At 44.5% G+C, this 20,486-nt stretch overlaps 10 non-coding genes and 2 pseudogenes across 10 annotated transcripts; all 12 read right to left on the bottom strand.

Moving 5' to 3' along the window:
- Positions 1–691: 691 nt before the first annotated feature.
- On the bottom strand, positions 692–882 carry LOC141221506 (U2 spliceosomal RNA). Its single transcript, XR_012289536.1, has one exon. It is a non-coding gene; the product is annotated as a U2 spliceosomal RNA (small nuclear RNA).
- A 1,115-nt stretch (positions 883–1,997) lies between these two features.
- Positions 1,998–2,182, bottom strand: LOC141221589 (U2 spliceosomal RNA). Its single transcript, XR_012289607.1, has one exon. It is a non-coding gene; the product is annotated as a U2 spliceosomal RNA (small nuclear RNA).
- A 789-nt stretch (positions 2,183–2,971) lies between these two features.
- Positions 2,972–3,063, bottom strand: LOC141221637 (U2 spliceosomal RNA; annotated as a pseudogene).
- A 1,115-nt stretch (positions 3,064–4,178) lies between these two features.
- Positions 4,179–4,369, bottom strand: LOC141221446 (U2 spliceosomal RNA). Its single transcript, XR_012289478.1, has one exon. It is a non-coding gene; the product is annotated as a U2 spliceosomal RNA (small nuclear RNA).
- A 1,115-nt stretch (positions 4,370–5,484) lies between these two features.
- LOC141221485 (U2 spliceosomal RNA) lies at positions 5,485–5,675 on the bottom strand. Its single transcript, XR_012289516.1, has one exon. It is a non-coding gene; the product is annotated as a U2 spliceosomal RNA (small nuclear RNA).
- A 1,115-nt stretch (positions 5,676–6,790) lies between these two features.
- LOC141221445 (U2 spliceosomal RNA) lies at positions 6,791–6,981 on the bottom strand. Its single transcript, XR_012289477.1, has one exon. It is a non-coding gene; the product is annotated as a U2 spliceosomal RNA (small nuclear RNA).
- A 1,115-nt stretch (positions 6,982–8,096) lies between these two features.
- Positions 8,097–8,287, bottom strand: LOC141221483 (U2 spliceosomal RNA). Its single transcript, XR_012289514.1, has one exon. It is a non-coding gene; the product is annotated as a U2 spliceosomal RNA (small nuclear RNA).
- A 1,115-nt stretch (positions 8,288–9,402) lies between these two features.
- Positions 9,403–9,593, bottom strand: LOC141221539 (U2 spliceosomal RNA). The gene has a single exon (XR_012289568.1). It is a non-coding gene; the product is annotated as a U2 spliceosomal RNA (small nuclear RNA).
- Positions 9,594–10,708: 1,115 nt separating this feature from the next.
- Positions 10,709–10,899, bottom strand: LOC141221512 (U2 spliceosomal RNA). Its single transcript, XR_012289542.1, has one exon. It is a non-coding gene; the product is annotated as a U2 spliceosomal RNA (small nuclear RNA).
- Positions 10,900–12,017: 1,118 nt separating this feature from the next.
- On the bottom strand, positions 12,018–12,208 carry LOC141221444 (U2 spliceosomal RNA). Its single transcript, XR_012289476.1, has one exon. It is a non-coding gene; the product is annotated as a U2 spliceosomal RNA (small nuclear RNA).
- Positions 12,209–13,323: 1,115 nt separating this feature from the next.
- Positions 13,324–13,514, bottom strand: LOC141221443 (U2 spliceosomal RNA). The gene has a single exon (XR_012289475.1). It is a non-coding gene; the product is annotated as a U2 spliceosomal RNA (small nuclear RNA).
- Positions 13,515–14,629: 1,115 nt separating this feature from the next.
- Positions 14,630–14,805, bottom strand: LOC141221570 (U2 spliceosomal RNA; annotated as a pseudogene).
- Positions 14,806–20,486: the final 5,681 nt, after the last annotated feature.

Raw genomic sequence — 20,486 nt, 5'->3', positions numbered from 1 at the left:
GCGTTCCATTGCCACATTCCATCTACTGCAGGCAGGATACCTGGCTGGCTGAATGTCGCTGAGAAGCTCACAGAGACCGCCATAAGCAACAGTTTAACAGAATGCCACAGACTAATCAACCAAACTTTTTGGGTTGGGTTCTCTTTTATAGTCTGCAGGCATTAAATGAAAGAAGTCAGTGTTCCAGCAGAAGGAGACAACGTTTCAGAAAAGGCATTGTAGCAAACCAAAAAAGAAATTTTAAGCGCAGCAGAGTAACCAGCGCACATACCTGTTAGCTCAGGTGAGTTTAAAAGGCTGCTGTTGATAACAAGGGCATTTGCTAAATAGATGGTGTGTGTGCAACAATATACTGAAAGGTCAATTATATTGTGCAGCTTATCTCACCACCTGTAGTTATTTAGGTGAAAGCTCCAAAATGCTTGCCTAATATGTCTGTTTATCCAAAAGGAAGTAAAAAGGGAGAGCTAGAAAGATAGCATTGCATCACATTACATGGCAATGCAATGCACAGTTGCTGAAGTTGAACCAAAATGAGCTTGTAATCTGGCTTCTGCAACTTTGAACATGAAAAATCCAATGAGGAGAAGAAAAGCAAAGCCAAAGAGTCCATCCCAAAATCCGACAAACAAGCAAAATGAACAAAAAACATTGAATTCAATTCTTTCTGATTTTAGAAACTGCATTAAAGAAGGGGTGCACCGGTCCTGTAGATACTGCAATACCAGGTCAATGCGTGGAGTGGACAGAGCAAGCTCTTTTTCCATCTCCCTGTTCTAAAAATCCATTTAATATATGGTCCCCAGATAGGGGACGTATCAGATATTAAACTGATAAGAACAGATACTACACTTGATCTTAGCCAAAAGGCCGAGAAGCGATAACCAGAATTGGTTTCAAACTACGGAGCCACCCAAGGATCCTGAAAAGTCCATTTGTGGAGATGAGCTCCTGGACTCCCGTTAAGAAGACATGTTGTCAACCTCTAGATCCCTTACATGCCTGCACTTTTCGGCTTGCTGCTGCTGCAATCCACGCGTTTTAGATCTGCATAACTCCACCTCTTTAAACACAGCACCTTCACCCCCTGCTGTTCCCACCCGCCTCAACACCGTTGGAAGGGAGGAGAACCAATTAAGGCGGGGGGTGGGGTGGAACGAGCAGCTGTCTACCCTTAGCAGGAGGGCTCCTGATTACATACCTCTCCTGCTGCTGCTGCTGCTGGCTGTCCAGCAGCAGACTGAAGGTGGCTGCTGCTGTGCACAGGTATATAAAGGCTCAGAGCCTATTATGACACGCGCAGCCAGCGTTCCATTGCCACATTCCATCTACTGCAGGCAGGATACCTGGCTGGCTGAATGTCGCTGAGAAGCTCACAGAGACCGCCATAAGCAACAGTTTAACAGAATGCCACAGACTAATCAACCAAACTTTTTGGGTTGGGTTCTCTTTTATAGTCTGCAGGCATTAAATGAAAGAAGTCAGTGTTCCAGCAGAAGGAGACAACGTTTCAGAAAAGGCATTGTAGCAAACCAAAAAAGAAATGTTAAGCGCAGCAGAGTAACCAGCGCACATACCTGTTAGCTCAGGTGAGTTTAAAAGGCTGCTGTTGATAACAAGGGCATTTGCTAAATAGATGGTGTGTGTGCAACAATATACTGAAAGGTCAATTATATTGTGCAGCTTATCTCACCACCTGTAGTTATTTAGGTGAAAGCTCCAAAATGCTTGCCTAATATGTCTGTTTATCCAAAAGGAAGTAAAAAGGGAGAGCTAAAAAGATAGCATTGCATCACATTACATGGCAATGCAATGCACAGTTGCTGAAGTTGAACCAAAATGAGCTTGTAATCTGGCTTCTGCAACTTTGAACATGAAAAATCCAATGAGGAGAAGAAAAGCAAAGCCAAAGAGTCCATCCCAAAATCCGACAAACAAGCAAAATGAACAAAAAACATTGAATTCAATTCTTTCTGATTTTAGAAACTGCATTAAAGAAGGGGTGCACCGGTCCTGGAGATACTGCAATACCAGGTCAATGCGTGGAGTGGACAGAGCAAGCTCTTTTTCCATCTCCCTGTTCTAAAAATCCATTTAATATATGGTCCCCAGATAGGGGACGTATCAGATATTAAACTGATAAGAACAGATTTTTTTTTTTTTCTCGAAAGCCCGAATTCGTGTACAAAACCCGAGTGCGCTTAAAAATGTGACAAGTGCCACAAAAAAAGTGCACTAGGATGCTGGTCTTCTTGAAACCCTCTCCAAAAGGAGAAGGGTCCCCCAAACCATTCCCCGTCCCTCCGAGCCAAAAGGCCACAGCGAGGAACAGGGACAAAAAGCCACCTCCAGCCGAAGCCAGAGGCGACCCAATCTTACCCCCAGCACCTGCCCGAGTTCTCACCCGAGCAAGGCACTGGGAGCCAAAGACTGTGCTCCCCTCCCGGAAGAGGGGAGCCAACAACGCTCTCCTCCCAAAAGAGGAGAGCCAGGGGGGTTCAGGGGGGAGCGGAACCTGATGGCCACACACTCCCCCCCTAGACCTGCCAAGAGAGGAACCCGTAAGGGAACCGCATCCCGACAAAATCCTAGTAGGACGTGACACACGTGAATAAGTGGACACACAGTGACAAAGAAATTAAATAAATAGTGAAGGTTTCACAGTATAATACTGCCCGGACCTTCGACCGGGAATTGAAAAATTCCCCATCCTAAGGCCAGAAGGCCCGTAATAAGGGTGTGTGCGAAGAAAGAAAATTTGAAGTGCTTGTGCAAATGTGCCATAAACTCAAGTGGGGTTCCCAATCCCAGTGAGTTAAGGCACCCCAGGGTCACCACTCCTGGGGCACTTCACACTTCGGGCTTTCGATCTTCCCCGGCCCAATGGCGTCGATCCTGGGGGGCCATGCTTTCCACCAGATGACTATATTAGCGACCTGGCGTACTAACAAGCGCCTAAACCCCAGTGTGCATAATGTATCAATCTACTAGGGCGGCCAACATCCAAAACCGCCTTTTCGAAAGATACTACACTTGATCTTAGCCAAAAGGCCGAGAAGCGATAACCAGAATTGGTTTCAAACTACGGAGCCACCCAAGGATCCTGAAAAGTCCATTTGTGGAGATGAGCTCCTGGACTCCCGTTAAGAAGACATGTTGTCAACCTCTAGATCCCTTACATGCCTGCACTTTTCGGCTTGCTGCTGCTGCAATCCACGCGTTTTAGATCTGCATAACTCCACCTCTTTAAACACAGCACCTTCACCCCCTGCTGTTCCCACCCGCCTCAACACCGTTGGAAGGGAGGAGAACCAATTAAGGCGGGGGGTGGGGTGGAACGAGCAGCTGTCTACCCTTAGCAGGAGGGCTCCTGATTACATACCTCTCCTGCTGCTGCTGCTGCTGGCTGTCCAGCAGCAGACTGAAGGTGGCTGCTGCTGTGCACAGGTATATAAAGGCTCAGAGCCTATTATGACACGCGCAGCCAGCGTTCCATTGCCACATTCCATCTACTGCAGGCAGGATACCTGGCTGGCTGAATGTCGCTGAGAAGCTCACAGAGACCGCCATAAGCAACAGTTTAACAGAATGCCACAGACTAATCAACCAAACTTTTTGGGTTGGGTTCTCTTTTATAGTCTGCAGGCATTAAATGAAAGAAGTCAGTGTTCCAGCAGAAGGAGACAACGTTTCAGAAAAGGCATTGTAGCAAACCAAAAAAGAAATTTTAAGCGCAGCAGAGTAACCAGCGCACATACCTGTTAGCTCAGGTGAGTTTAAAAGGCTGCTGTTGATAACAAGGGCATTTGCTAAATAGATGGTGTGTGTGCAACAATATACTGAAAGGTCAATTATATTGTGCAGCTTATCTCACCACCTGTAGTTATTTAGGTGAAAGCTCCAAAATGCTTGCCTAATATGTCTGTTTATCCAAAAGGAAGTAAAAAGGGAGAGCTAGAAAGATAGCATTGCATCACATTACATGGCAATGCAATGCACAGTTGCTGAAGTTGAACCAAAATGAGCTTGTAATCTGGCTTCTGCAACTTTGAACATGAAAAATCCAATGAGGAGAAGAAAAGCAAAGCCAAAGAGTCCATCCCAAAATCCGACAAACAAGCAAAATGAACAAAAAACATTGAATTCAATTCTTTCTGATTTTAGAAACTGAATTAAAGAAGGGGTGCACCGGTCCTGGAGATACTGCAATACCAGGTCAATGCGTGGAGTGGACAGAGCAAGCTCTTTTTCCATCTCCCTGTTCTAAAAATCCATTTAATATATGGTCCCCAGATAGGGGACGTATCAGATATTAAACTGATAAGAACAGATACTACACTTGATCTTAGCCAAAAGGCCGAGAAGCGATAACCAGAATTGGTTTCAAACTACGGAGCCACCCAAGGATCCTGAAAAGTCCATTTGTGGAGATGAGCTCCTGGACTCCCGTTAAGAAGACATGTTGTCAACCTCTAGATCCCTTACATGCCTGCACTTTTCGGCTTGCTGCTGCTGCAATCCACGCGTTTTAGATCTGCATAACTCCACCTCTTTAAACACAGCACCTTCACCCCCTGCTGTTCCCACCCGCCTCAACACCGTTGGAAGGGAGGAGAACCAATTAAGGCGGGGGGTGGGGTGGAACGAGCAGCTGTCTACCCTTAGCAGGAGGGCTCCTGATTACATACCTCTCCTGCTGCTGCTGCTGCTGGCTGTCCAGCAGCAGACTGAAGGTGGCTGCTGCTGTGCACAGGTATATAAAGGCTCAGAGCCTATTATGACACGCGCAGCCAGCGTTCCATTGCCACATTCCATCTACTGCAGGCAGGATACCTGGCTGGCTGAATGTCGCTGAGAAGCTCACAGAGACCGCCATAAGCAACAGTTTAACAGAATGCCACAGACTAATCAACCAAACTTTTTGGGTTGGGTTCTCTTTTATAGTCTGCAGGCATTAAATGAAAGAAGTCAGTGTTCCAGCAGAAGGAGACAACGTTTCAGAAAAGGCATTGTAGCAAACCAAAAAAGAAATTTTAAGCGCAGCAGAGTAACCAGCGCACATACCTGTTAGCTCAGGTGAGTTTAAAAGGCTGCTGTTGATAACAAGGGCATTTGCTAAATAGATGGTGTGTGTGCAACAATATACTGAAAGGTCAATTATATTGTGCAGCTTATCTCACCACCTGTAGTTATTTAGGTGAAAGCTCCAAAATGCTTGCCTAATATGTCTGTTTATCCAAAAGGAAGTAAAAAGGGAGAGCTAGAAAGATAGCATTGCATCACATTACATGGCAATGCAATGCACAGTTGCTGAAGTTGAACCAAAATGAGCTTGTAATCTGGCTTCTGCAACTTTGAACATGAAAAATCCAATGAGGAGAAGAAAAGCAAAGCCAAAGAGTCCATCCCAAAATCCGACAAACAAGCAAAATGAACAAAAAACATTGAATTCAATTCTTTCTGATTTTAGAAACTGCATTAAAGAAGGGGTGCACCGGTCCTGGAGATACTGCAATACCAGGTCAATGCGTGGAGTGGACAGAGCAAGCTCTTTTTCCATCTCCCTGTTCTAAAAATCCATTTACTATATGGTCCCCAGATAGGGGACGTATCAGATATTAAACTGATAAGAACAGATACTACACTTGATCTTAGCCAAAAGGCCGAGAAGCGATAACCAGAATTGGTTTCAAACTACGGAGCCACCCAAGGATCCTGAAAAGTCCATTTGTGGAGATGAGCTCCTGGACTCCCGTTAAGAAGACATGTTGTCAACCTCTAGATCCCTTACATGTCTGCACTTTTCGGCTTGCTGCTGCTGCAATCCACGCGTTTTAGATCTGCATAACTCCACCTCTTTAAACACAGCACCTTCACCCCCTGCTGTTCCCACCCGCCTCAACACCGTTGGAAGGGAGGAGAACCAATTAAGGCGGGGGGTGGGGTGGAACGAGCAGCTGTCTACCCTTAGCAGGAGGGCTCCTGATTACATACCTCTCCTGCTGCTGCTGCTGCTGGCTGTCCAGCAGCAGACTGAAGGTGGCTGCTGCTGTGCACAGGTATATAAAGGCTCAGAGCCTATTATGACACGCGCAGCCAGCGTTCCATTGCCACATTCCATCTACTGCAGGCAGGATACCTGGCTGGCTGAATGTCGCTGAGAAGCTCACAGAGACCGCCATAAGCAACAGTTTAACAGAATGCCACAGACTAATCAACCAAACTTTTTGGGTTGGGTTCTCTTTTATAGTCTGCAGGCATTAAATGAAAGAAGTCAGTGTTCCAGCAGAAGGAGACAACGTTTCAGAAAAGGCATTGTAGCAAACCAAAAAAGAAATTTTAAGCGCAGCAGAGTAACCAGCGCACATACCTGTTAGCTCAGGTGAGTTTAAAAGGCTGCTGTTGATAACAAGGGCATTTGCTAAATAGATGGTGTGTGTGCAACAATATACTGAAAGGTCAATTATATTGTGCAGCTTATCTCACCACCTGTAGTTATTTAGGTGAAAGCTCCAAAATGCTTGCCTAATATGTCTGTTTATCCAAAAGGAAGTAAAAAGGGAGAGCTAGAAAGATAGCATTGCATCACATTACATGGCAATGCAATGCACAGTTGCTGAAGTTGAACCAAAATGAGCTTGTAATCTGGCTTCTGCAACTTTGAACATGAAAAATCCAATGAGGAGAAGAAAAGCAAAGCCAAAGAGTCCATCCCAAAATCCGACAAACAAGCAAAATGAACAAAAAACATTGAATTCAATTCTTTCTGATTTTAGAAACTGCATTAAAGAAGGGGTGCACCGGTCCTGGAGATACTGCAATACCAGGTCAATGCGTGGAGTGGACAGAGCAAGCTCTTTTTCCATCTCCCTGTTCTAAAAATCCATTTAATATATGGTCCCCAGATAGGGGACGTATCAGATATTAAACTGATAAGAACAGATACTACACTTGATCTTAGCCAAAAGGCCGAGAAGCGATAACCAGAATTGGTTTCAAACTACGGAGCCACCCAAGGATCCTGAAAAGTCCATTTGTGGAGATGAGCTCCTGGACTCCCGTTAAGAAGACATGTTGTCAACCTCTAGATCCCTTACATGCCTGCACTTTTCGGCTTGCTGCTGCTGCAATCCACGCGTTTTAGATCTGCATAACTCCACCTCTTTAAACACAGCACCTTCACCCCCTGCTGTTCCCACCCGCCTCAACACCGTTGGAAGGGAGGAGAACCAATTAAGGCGGGGGGTGGGGTGGAACGAGCAGCTGTCTACCCTTAGCAGGAGGGCTCCTGATTACATACCTCTCCTGCTGCTGCTGCTGCTGGCTGTCCAGCAGCAGACTGAAGGTGGCTGCTGCTGTGCACAGGTATATAAAGGCTCAGAGCCTATTATGACACGCGCAGCCAGCGTTCCATTGCCACATTCCATCTACTGCAGGCAGGATACCTGGCTGGCTGAATGTCGCTGAGAAGCTCACAGAGACCGCCATAAGCAACAGTTTAACAGAATGCCACAGACTAATCAACCAAACTTTTTGGGTTGGGTTCTCTCTTATAGTCTGCAGGCATTAAATGAAAGAAGTCAGTGTTCCAGCAGAAGGAGACAACGTTTCAGAAAAGGCATTGTAGCAAACCAAAAAAGAAATTTTAAGCGCAGCAGAGTAACCAGCGCACATACCTGTTAGCTCAGGTGAGTTTAAAAGGCTGCTGTTGATAACAAGGGCATTTGCTAAATAGATGGTGTGTGTGCAACAATATACTGAAAGGTCAATTATATTGTGCAGCTTATCTCACCACCTGTAGTTATTTAGGTGAAAGCTCCAAAATGCTTGCCTAATATGTCTGTTTATCCAAAAGGAAGTAAAAAGGGAGAGCTAGAAAGATAGCATTGCATCACATTACATGGCAATGCAATGCACAGTTGCTGAAGTTGAACCAAAATGAGCTTGTAATCTGGCTTCTGCAACTTTGAACATGAAAAATCCAATGAGGAGAAGAAAAGCAAAGCCAAAGAGTCCATCCCAAAATCCGACAAACAAGCAAAATGAACAAAAAACATTGAATTCAATTCTTTCTGATTTTAGAAACTGCATTAAAGAAGGGGTGCACCGGTCCTGGAGATACTGCAATACCAGGTCAATGCGTGGAGTGGACAGAGCAAGCTCTTTTTCCATCTCCCTGTTCTAAAAATCCATTTACTATATGGTCCCCAGATAGGGGACGTATCAGATATTAAACTGATAAGAACAGATACTACACTTGATCTTAGCCAAAAGGCCGAGAAGCGATAACCAGAATTGGTTTCAAACTACGGAGCCACCCAAGGATCCTGAAAAGTCCATTTGTGGAGATGAGCTCCTGGACTCCCGTTAAGAAGACATGTTGTCAACCTCTAGATCCCTTACATGTCTGCACTTTTCGGCTTGCTGCTGCTGCAATGCACGCGTTTTAGATCTGCATAACTCCACCTCTTTAAACACAGCACCTTCACCCCCTGCTGTTCCCACCCGCCTCAACACCGTTGGAAGGGAGGAGAACCAATTAAGGCGGGGGGTGGGGTGGAACGAGCAGCTGTCTACCCTTAGCAGGAGGGCTCCTGATTACATACCTCTCCTGCTGCTGCTGCTGCTGGCTGTCCAGCAGCAGACTGAAGGTGGCTGCTGCTGTGCACAGGTATATAAAGGCTCAGAGCCTATTATGACACGCGCAGCCAGCGTTCCATTGCCACATTCCATCTACTGCAGGCAGGATACCTGGCTGGCTGAATGTCGCTGAGAAGATCACAGAGACCGCCATAAGCAACAGTTTAACAGAATGCCACAGACTAATCAACCAAACTTTTTGGGTTGGGTTCTCTTTTATAGTCTGCAGGCATTAAATGAAAGAAGTCAGTGTTCCAGCAGAAGGAGACAACGTTTCAGAAAAGGCATTGTAGCAAACCAAAAAAGAAATTTTAAGCGCAGCAGAGTAACCAGCGCACATACCTGTTAGCTCAGGTGAGTTTAAAAGGCTGCTGTTGATAACAAGGGCATTTGCTAAATAGATGGTATGTGTGCAACAATATACTGAAAGGTCAATTATATTGTGCAGCTTATCTCACCAACTGTAGTTATTTAGGTGAAAGCTCCAAAATGCTTGCCTAATATGTCTGTTTATCCAAAAGGAAGTAAAAAGGGAGAGCTAGAAAGATAGCATTGCATCACATTACATGGCAATGCAATGCACAGTTGCTGAAGTTGAACCAAAATGAGCTTGTAATCTGGCTTCTGCAACTTTGAACATGAAAAATCCAATGAGGAGAAGAAAAGCAAAGCCAAAGAGTCCATCCCAAAATCCGACAAACAAGCAAAATGAACAAAAAACATTGAATTCAATTCTTTCTGATTTTAGAAACTGCATTAAAGAAGGGGTGCACCGGTCCTGGAGATACTGCAATACCAGGTCAATGCGTGGAGTGGACAGAGCAAGCTCTTTTTCCATCTCCCTGTTCTAAAAATCCATTTACTATATGGTCCCCAGATAGGGGACGTATCATATATTAAACTGATAAGAATAGATACTACACTTGATCTTAGCCAAAAGGCCGAGAAGCGATAACCAGAATTGGTTTCAAACTACGGAGCCACCCAAGGATCCTGAAAAGTCCATTTGTGGAGATGAGCTCCTGGACTCCCGTTAAGAAGACATGTTGTCAACCTCTAGATCCCTTACATGCCTGCACTTTTCGGCTTGCTGCTGCTGCAATCCACGCGTTTTAGATCTGCATAACTCCACCTCTTTAAACACAGCACCTTCACCCCCTGCTGTTCCCACCCGCCTCAACACCGTTGGAAGGGAGGAGAACCAATTAAGGCGGGGGGTGGGGTGGAACGAGCAGCTGTCTACCCTTAGCAGGAGGGCTCCTGATTACATACCTCTCCTGCTGCTGCTGCTACTGGCTGTCCAGCAGCAGACTGAAGGTGGCTGCTGCTGTGCACAGGTATATAAAGGCTCAGAGCCTATTATGACACGCGCAGCCAGCGTTCCATTGCCACATTCCATCTACTGCAGGCAGGATACCTGGCTGGCTGAATGTCGCTGAGAAGCTCACAGAGACCGCCATAAGCAACAGTTTAACAGAATGCCACAGACTAATCAACCAAACTTTTTGGGTTGGGTTCTCTTTTATAGTCTGCAGGCATTAAATGAAAGAAGTCAGTGTTCCAGCAGAAGGAGACAACGTTTCAGAAAAGGCATTGTAGCAAACCAAAAAAGAAATTTTAAGCGCAGCAGAGTAACCAGCGCACATACCTGTTAGTTCAGGTGAGTTTAAAAGGCTGCTGTTGATAACAAGGGCATTTGCTAAATAGATGGTGTGTGTGCAACAATATACTGAAAGGTCAATTATATTGTGCAGCTTATCTCACCACCTGTAGTTATTTAGGTGAAAGCTCCAAAATGCTTGCCTAATATGTCTGTTTATCCAAAAGGAAGTAAAAAGGGAGAGCTAGAAAGATAGCATTGCATCACATTACATGGCAATGCAATGCACAGTTGCTGAAGTTGAACCAAAATGAGCTTGTAATCTGGCTTCTGCAACTTTGAACATGAAAAATCCAATGAGGAGAAGAAAAGCAAAGCCAAAGAGTCCATCCCAAAATCCGACAAACAAGCAAAATGAACAAAAAACATTGAATTCAATTCTTTCTGATTTTAGAAACTGCATTAAAGAAGGGGTGCACCGGTCCTGGAGATACTGCATTACCAGGTCAATGCGTGGAGTGGACAGAGCAAGCTCTTTTTCCATCTCCCTGTTCTAAAAATCCATTTACTATATGGTCCCCAGATAGGGGACGTATCAGATATTAAACTGATAAGAACAGATACTACACTTGATCTTAGCCAAAAGGCCGAGAAGCGATAACCAGAATTGGTTTCAAACTACGGAGCCACCCAAGGATCCTGAAAAGTCCATTTGTGGAGATGAGCTCCTGGACTCCCGTTAAGAAGACATGTTGTCAACCTCTAGATCCCTTACATGCCTGCACTTTTCGGCTTGCTGCTGCTGCTGCAATCCACGCGTTTTAGATCTGCATAACTCCACCTCTTTAAACACAGCACCTTCACCCCCTGCTGTTCCCACCCGCCTCAACACCGTTGGAAGGGAGGAGAACCAATTAAGGCGGGGGGTGGGGTGGAACGAGCAGCTGTCTACCCTTAGCAGGAGGGCTCCTGATTACATACCTCTCCTGCTGCTGCTGCTGCTGGCTGTCCAGCAGCAGACTGAAGGTGGCTGCTGCTGTGCACAGGTATATAAAGGCTCAGAGCCTATTATGACACGCGCAGCCAGCGTTCCATTGCCACATTCCATCTACTGCAGGCAGGATACCTGGCTGGCTGAATGTCGCTGAGAAGCTCACAGAGACCGCCATAAGCAACAGTTTAACAGAATGCCACAGACTAATCAACCAAACTTTTTGGGTTGGGTTCTCTTTTATAGTCTGCAGGCATTAAATGAAAGAAGTCAGTGTTCCAGCAGAAGGAGACAACGTTTCAGAAAAGGCATTGTAGCAAACCAAAAAAGAAATTTTAAGCGCAGCAGAGTAACCAGCGCACATACCTGTTAGCTCAGGTGAGTTTAAAAGGCTGCTGTTGATAACAAGGGCATTTGCTAAATAGATGGTGTGTGTGCAACAATATACTGAAAGGTCAATTATATTGTGCAGCTTATCTCACCACCTGTAGTTATTTAGGTGAAAGCTCCAAAATGCTTGCCTAATATGTCTGTTTATCCAAAAGGAAGTAAAAAGGGAGAGCTAGAAAGATAGCATTGCATCACATTACATGGCAATGCAATGCACAGTTGCTGAAGTTGAACCAAAATGAGCTTGTAATCTGGCTTCTGCAACTTTGAACATGAAAAATCCAATGAGGAGAAGAAAAGCAAAGCCAAAGAGTCCATCCCAAAATCCGACAAACAAGCAAAATGAACAAAAAACATTGAATTCAATTCTTTCTGATTTTAGAAACTGCATTAAAGAAGGGGTGCACCGGTCCTGGAGATACTGCAATACCAGGTCAATGCGTGGAGTGGACAGAGCAAGCTCTTTTTCCATCTCCCTGTTCTAAAAATCCATTTAATATATGGTCCCCAGATAGGGGACGTATCAGATATTAAACTGATAAGAACAGATACTACACTTGATCTTAGCCAAAAGGCCGAGAAGCGATAACCAGAATTGGTTTCAAACTACGGAGCCACCCAAGGATCCTGAAAAGTCCATTTGTGGAGATGAGCTCCTGGACTCCCGTTAAGAAGACATGTTGTCAACCTCTAGATCCCTTACATGCCTGCACTTTTCGGCTTGCTGCTGCTGCAATCCACGCGTTTTAGATCTGCATAACTCCACCTCTTTAAACACAGCACCTTCACCCCCTGCTGTTCCCACCCGCCTCAACACCGTTGGAAGGGAGGAGAACCAATTAAGGCGGGGGGTGGGGTGGAACGAGCAGCTGTCTACCCTTAGCAGGAGGGCTCCTGATTACATACCTCTCCTGCTGCTGCTGCTGCTGGCTGTCCAGCAGCAGACTGAAGGTGGCTGCTGCTGTGCACAGGTATATAAAGGCTCAGAGCCTATTATGACACGCGCAGCCAGCGTTCCATTGCCACATTCCATCTACTGCAGGCAGGATACCTGGCTGGCTGAATGTCGCTGAGAAGCTCACAGAGACCGCCATAAGCAACAGTTTAACAGAATGCCACAGACTAATCAACCAAACTTTTTGGGTTGGGTTCTCTTTTATAGTCTGCAGGCATTAAATGAAAGAAGTCAGTGTTCCAGCAGAAGGAGACAACGTTTCAGAAAAGGCATTGTAGCAAACCAAAAAAGAAATTTTAAGCGCAGCAGAGTAACCAGCGCACATACCTGTTAGCTCAGGTGAGTTTAAAAGGCTGCTGTTGATAACAAGGGCATTTGCTAAATAGATGGTGTGTGTGCAACAATATACTGAAAGGTCAATTATATTGTGCAGCTTATCTCACCACCTGTAGTTATTTAGGTGAAAGCTCCAAAATGCTTGCCTAATATGTCTGTTTATCCAAAAGGAAGTAAAAAGGGAGAGCTAGAAAGATAGCATTGCATCACATTACATGGCAATGCAATGCACAGTTGCTGAAGTTGAACCAAAATGAGCTTGTAATCTGGCTTCTGCAACTTTGAACATGAAAAATCCAATGAGGAGAAGAAAAGCAAAGCCAAAGAGTCCATCCCAAAATCCGACAAACAAGCAAAATGAACAAAAAACATTGAATTCAATTCTTTCTGATTTTAGAAACTGCATTAAAGAAGGGGTGCACCGGTCCTGGAGATACTGCAATACCAGGTCAATGCGTGGAGTGGACAGAGCAAGCTCTTTTTCCATCTCCCTGTTCTAAAAATCCATTTAATATATGGTCCCCAGATAGGGGACGTATCAGATATTAAACTGATAAGAACAGATACTACACTTGATCTTAGCCAAAAGGCCGAGAAGCGATAACCAGAATTGGTTTCAAACTACGGAGCCACCCAAGGATCCTGAAAAGTCCATTTGTGGAGATGAGCTCCTGGACTCCCGTTAAGAAGACATGTTGTCAACCTCTAGATCCCTTACATGCCTGCACTTTTCGGCTTGCTGCTGCTGCAATCCACGCGTTTTAGATCTGCATAACTCCACCTCTTTAAACACAGCACCTTCACCCCCTGCTGTTCCCACCCGCCTCAACACCGTTGGAAGGGAGGAGAACCAATTAAGGCGGGGGGTGGGGTGGAACGAGCAGCTGTCTACCCTTAGCAGGAGGGCTCCTGATTACATACCTCTCCTGCTGCTGCTGCTGCTGGCTGTCCAGCAGCAGACTGAAGGTGGCTGCTGCTGTGCACAGGTATATAAAGGCTCAGAGCCTATTATGACACGCGCAGCCAGCGTTCCATTGCCACATTCCATCTACTGCAGGCAGGATACCTGGCTGGCTGAATGTCGCTGAGAAGCTCACAGAGACCGCCATAAGCAACAGTTTAACAGAATGCCACAGACTAATCAACCAAACTTTTTGGGTTGGGTTCTCTTTTATAGTCTGCAGGCATTAAATGAAAGAAGTCAGTGTTCCAGCAGAAGGAGATAACGTTTCAGAAAAGGCATTGTAGCAAACCAAAAAAGAAATTTTAAGCGCAGCAGAGTAACCAGCGCACATACCTGTTAGCTCAGGTGAGTTTAAAAGGCTGCTGTTGATAACAAGGGCATTTGCTAAATAGATGGTGTGTGTGCAACAATATACTGAAAGGTCAATTATATTGTGCAGCTTATCTCACCACCTGTAGTTATTTAGGTGAAAGCTCCAAAATGCTTGCCTAATATGTCTGTTTATCCAAAAGGAAGTAAAAAGGGAGAGCTAGAAAGATAGCATTGCATCACATTACATGGCAATGCAATGCACAGTTGCTGAAGTTGAACCAAAATGAGCTTGTAATCTGGCTTCTGCAACTTTGAACATGAAAAATCCAATGAGGAGAAGAAAAGCAAAGCCAAAGAGTCCATCCCAAAATCCGACAAACAAGCAAAATGAACAAAAAACATTGAATTCAATTCTTTCTGATTTTAGAAACTGCATTAAAGAAGGGGTGCACCGGTCCTGGAGATACTGCAATACCAGGTCAATGCGTGGAGTGGACAGAGCAAGCTCTTTTTCCATCTCCCTGTTCTAAAAATCCATTTAATATATGGTCCCCAGATAGGGGACGTATCAGATATTAAACTGATAAGAACAGATTTTGCGTTTATATTTAAAATATCGTAGTCTTTATCTTTTCTTCAGAGCTTTAAAATAACATCTTCCATAGGTGATAGTTCCATATACTCAGGGCTCTTTTCTTTCCAAGCTTCTTCATATCCATTAGGTAGTACATATAAATTTCACTTAATGCCAGTCTTATACAATCCTTGACTTCTATATAGTCTCTTTTAAACAACAATATGTTTCTGGTCTTCCATAGAGCACTTTTAACACAACTCAAAGTGCACCATAAAACTCTCTCTTTTTCTTTCGTCATGTTTGGTAAAATCCCATATAAAACCACTTCATGGCTTAAAAAATTAAGACCAGATAAAAATTTTAAAAGCTCACCACAGTCTTTCCACACTTGCTGTGCAAAATCACAATTCCAAATAAGGTGCATAGTAGTCTCATCATTATTGCACTGATGCCTCGGGCAGGTTTGTATAGTGCTAAGTCTTCTTTTATACTGGAAATCACGAGTCGGTAAACATTCCTGCACAATCATCCAAGCTAAGTCTTTATGTTGATTCATCAGGTAAGGTGCATTTGTTAAATTCCATATTTTAGTGACTCTGCTATATGAATAATGGCTTATGGGCGTCAAAGTTTCTTTCTTTTTTAATTGCTGCAGCAGCTTCCTTGCATTCTTCAATGTCTCCATCTCAAAAGAATCTAGGCCATATAATCTGATAACTTTCTCCAGGATGGCATATTGTTGTGGAGGGGATAACAACACTGGGCTTGTTAAAGAAATGGATATCCACTTTCGCCTCCTAAAAATGTGGCCAGCTGCATATCTTAAAAAATGTGCCCAAGGGCTTGAAGCAAACATATATTTAAAACAGAGGCTAAAAAACTTTGAGCATAAAAACAGTTTGACGTTGGGAACATCCTTACCACCAAGGTGGTGCATCTTGTACATTGTTTCTCTCTTCACCTTTTCGAACTTAGAGTTCCACACAAATTCAAACAGCATTCTCTGTAATCTTCTCCCTGTAAGGTCACTTGGGGGATAAACATAACTGAGATATAACATGACAGGAAGCAGAAGGGCCTTAATAATTAAAACTTTACCTTCGATTGTTAATTTTCTTAATTTCCAAAAGTCAATCTTCTTTTGTATTTTGTCCCTTACTCCATCCCAGCTCTTCATTCCATCATTCTGTCGATCAAAAATCACGCCCAGAATTTTAATCTTCTCTGACTGCATCGGGAGATCAGGGATGGACACATCCGCCCAATTGCCACGGACAAAACAATCACATTTCTCAATGTTTAACTTAAAACCTGAGGCTTCACAAAAAAAATTGGTCGTTCTTATAGCTCTCCTGAGAGCGGCAGGTGATGAACAAAAAATAGTAATATCATCCATGTAGCCCATTACCTTCACATCTCTTCCATGTCCTCCAGGGATAGGGACACCTTTAATCACTTTATCCTCTCGTAGCATAGATAAAAGAGGCTCTATTGCACATATAAATAGCACTGGGGACAAAGGGCAGCCTTGCTTCACACCTGAATGCAAAAACACTTCATTAGACAAAAATCCATTGATTAAAATTTTACTAAAAGAGTTCTTATATAAAAGTGCCACTTGCTTGATAAAAATTTCAGGGAAGCCCATTTTTTTTAAAACCAACCATAAAAAACAATGAGAGACACGATCAAAAGCCTTTTGAAAATCCAACGATAAAATTGCTAAGTCTTGCTTCCTGGATTGCTGGTACCATATGACATCGCGGATGGTATTGAGATGCTCCGCAACTCCTCTTCCTGGCACCCCACATACCTGGTCTTCATAAATAACTTTGGATAAAACTTTTTTAAAACGGTTCACTAAAATTTTGGACATCAACTTGTAATCAACATTCAACAGTGTGATTGGTCTCCAGTTTGCCAGATGGGATTTGGCTCCTTTTTTAAAAATCAGGGAGACCAGACCACTTCTCCAAGATATAGGCAGGATATCACACTTAAAAGCTTCTTTGATTACTAAAAACAAGTCGGGTTTTAAAAAATTCCAAAATTCACGATAAAATTCAACAGGCAAACCGTCAGAACCAGGGGTTTTCCCATAGGAAAAACTTTTGATAGCAGCATCTACTTCCGACAAGGTGACTTCAGTGCATAACAATTCTTGGTCTTCGCGGCTCAGACTATTTTTTAATGAATTAAGGGCATCTTCAGTAAAAGACTGGTCTATAGTTTTCTCATTAAAAAGCTGCTGATAAAACTGGTGAGCTTGGTTGAGCATACCTTCAGTTGTAGTTTCACCCTCTAATTCTGTTATCATTTCCTTAGCAGCAACTACTTTTTTAAAAAAAAATCTTGAGCACTTTTCATTTTTCTCCATCACTTCAATTTTTGAGTTATAAATTATTTCCTTACCCTTCGACTCTATACTCTTTTTAATTTCTTTTTTTGTTGCTTCAATTAAATCGTCCATTTCAAGTCCCACATCTCTTAGTTGATAACAGGTCTGCAATTTAGTAATAAGCCTTTTATGCCAAGCGGACTTTTCTCTTGCATTGGCTATGCTGACCTTGATAAAAAAACTTTTTATCTTCATCTTGCTGTATTCCCACCATTCTAGCAGAGTTAAAAATTTTTGTTGTTTTGTTCTTAAATAATTAAAAAACGCTTTAAAATCTGTTCTTACCTTAGGATCTTGTAACAATGTTGTATTTAGCCTCCAAACTCCTCTTGCCTTGACAAGCCCAGGTAATTCTAACTCTGATAGCAACATCTTATGATCTGAAAAAATGTTTGGGATTAAGACAACAGATTTGACATTCACATATTGGGACATGAAAATAAAATCAATACGAGATTTAGAAGAAGAGTTCTCCCAAGTATAACCGGGATCATTACTACGGATCTCTTTCCAGGAGTCTCTAAGAAAAAAATCAGTTAACAAATCCTTTAGTTGTTTCTCTGTTTTGTCTTTTTTAGGAACGGTGGAACTCCCGCTTCTCCCTTCACCAGGCAAGACACAATTGAAATCCCCACAGAACATCAGAGGCGATGAACCAGGTAGGTAATATTGCACATCTTCAAACAACTGATGTCTCTCTTCCTTCACCGGAGAAGCATAAATGTTCAAAAGTCTAAAGTCCACACCTTTAAAACTAATATTTAAGAAAAGAGCACGTCCAGAAGAAATGTCCACAAAAGAGTTGATTTTAAAGTCATGCGACCTAAACAGCACTCCAATGCCAGAGGAACGATTTTCATTATCTCCGGACCAGATAGAGGGCCCATGAGGCCAATCTTTTCTTAAATCTGCATAATTCATATCAAAGTCAATGTTACATTCTTGCAAACAAAAGACATCACAGTCCACTGTTGACAGGTAGGAAAACAAAGCAGCCCTTCTTGTAGAGCCCCTTATACTCCTCACATTGAGCGAGGCTACTTTAATTGATGAGGTCATGATAGGATAGTTCAGGTCACACTACTGTCAGAATCAGACATAAAGCCCACCGATGTTAACGGGCTCTGCACTTCTGAGTCCGAAAAAGAAATGTTTATAGGGTCTGAAGGCCTTGGCTCCTCAGGAGGGGCAGCGGGAGCCATTGGCTTGTATTGCAGAAGACTTGGTTTTAATGGACACTTCTTGGAAGTCTCCCTGGCCACATTCTCATCAGACCTATCATCTGTTTTCCTTTTCCTACGAGTTTCCAGCTCCATTGCTTCTTCCTCCGAGCTAAATGTCCCGATTTCAGCAGAGGGACTCCCCTCCACCACCATATCACCCGGATCAGAATCAGCAGCCCAGTCCTTAGATGAAGCTTCCCTCCTCTCAGGACGGACAGGTTTCTCAGCTGGAGGTTTCTGCATAGACGTGGGCTTATGCGCAGCAGGAATAGGAGAACTGGCAGGTTTTCCCTGTGCAGCAGGCACTGAAGTGCTTGTGGACCCGCCTACAGGGGGTTGTGTTCGCACAGTAGATACAGGAGCACTGGTGGGACCCCCCTTAGCAGCAGGAGCAGGAGGGTTGGTTGGCTTCCTCTGTGCAGCAGGTGCAGACGTACCACCTGATGTACTAGCAGGCTTGGTCTGTGGAGCAGGTACTGGAGAGCTAGAAGACTGCCCCCGCGCTGTAGACGCACCCGCAGGAGCAGGAACAGCAGAGGGTTGCCTCTGCCCCCCGGGAGCAGATGGAGGCACACGGGCAGGTTGCTTTGCCAGCGTTTCAGCATAGGTTTCCGCCTTTTTCTTCAAAGGACACTCCCGGAAGGAGTGACCTGGGACCCGGCAGATGTTGCACACCATCTCATTGGTACAGTCCATTGTGGCATGTCCATGCTTGTAGCACTTCTTACAGATTGCCACCTCCTCCTTGCAGTTCTCATAAGTGTGACCGAAACACATGCATTTCCGGCAGAAGAGGGGCATGTCCGGGTAGAAGAGGCGCCCCCGCTCCCTACCGATCAGGAAACTTGACGGAGGATGACGCTGACCACCAATGCCATTTGGATCTTCACAAAATTTAACAAAAAATTTATGCTTTCCCGTCCAGAGGTTTTCCTCATTCATGACCTTGTGGGAATACCGCAGTTCTGGGAAATAGTTTTGAAGAAAGCAAATAATATTAACTAAGGGAACATGAGGGTTGCTCATCTGAACCACGAGCGGCTTCTCTCCACCGGAGTAAAGGATGACAAAGGTGAGTCCTTTAAGATCCTCATCTGAAAGGTGCAGGTGAATCTGGCGGAAGAGGTTCTGGCACGCATACTCCGACTCCAGAGTCAAAGTGAAGGAACCGGGGCGATCTTGAAGGGCCAGGATGTCTTCCCTCTTTACTCCTAGGATCTCCAGCAGCACTCTCCTCACGAAAAACTTCAAGGTCATCTTCTCCTTGGATGCATCGTCCACTTCGATCTTGAAAGAGTTCTTGATGCGAAGGTCACCAGCTCTGGCATAGCGCACTGCGGCCGCTACTGCTGATGCCATCTTCAAAAGGTAGATAGGGTCGATCGCCTTCTTGGTTTCTTTGCGTATCTGCCCCCTAAAGCAGCATGAGGCTTAAGACGGCTTTTACACCGCCGATGCCTCAAGGCCAAGGGCACGATTGGCTTAGAATCCTTCTGGCAAGATGTGGTATCTTAGCCAAAAGGCCGAGAAGCGATAACCAGAATTGGTTTCAAACTACGGAGCCACCCAAGGATCCTGAAAAGTCCATTTGTGGAGATGAGCTCCTGGACTCCCGTTAAGAAGACATGTTGTCAACCTCTAGATCCCTTACATGCCTGCACTTTTCGGCTTGCTGCTGCTGCAATCCACGCGTTTTAGATCTGCATAACTCCACCTCTTTAAACACAGCACCTTCACCCCCTGCTGTTCCCACCCGCCTCAACACCGTTGGAAGGGAGGAGAACCAATTAAGGCGGGGGGTGGGGTGGAACGAGCAGCTGTCTACCCTTAGCAGGAGGGCTCCTGATTACATACCTCTCCTGCTGCTGCTGCTGCTGGCTGTCCATCAGCAGACTGAAGGTGGCTGCTGCTGTGCACAGGTATATAAAGGCTCAGAGCCTATTATGACACGCGCAGCCAGCGTTCCATTGCCACATTCCATCTACTGCAGGCAGGATACCTGGCTGGCTGAATGTCGCTGAGAAGCTCACAGAGACCGCCATAAGCAACAGTTTAACAGAATGCCACAGACTAATCAACCAAACTTTTTGGGTTGGGTTC

The sequence above is a fragment of the Phyllobates terribilis genome, unplaced genomic scaffold (genome assembly GCF_046119375.1).
Source record: "Phyllobates terribilis strain yellow unplaced genomic scaffold, ASM4611937v1 Scaffold_325__1_contigs__length_2139453, whole genome shotgun sequence".
Taxonomy (NCBI): domain Eukaryota; kingdom Metazoa; phylum Chordata; class Amphibia; order Anura; family Dendrobatidae; genus Phyllobates; species Phyllobates terribilis.
Note: the sequence above shows the minus strand (reverse complement) of the source record. Positions and strands in the feature narration are given on the sequence as shown.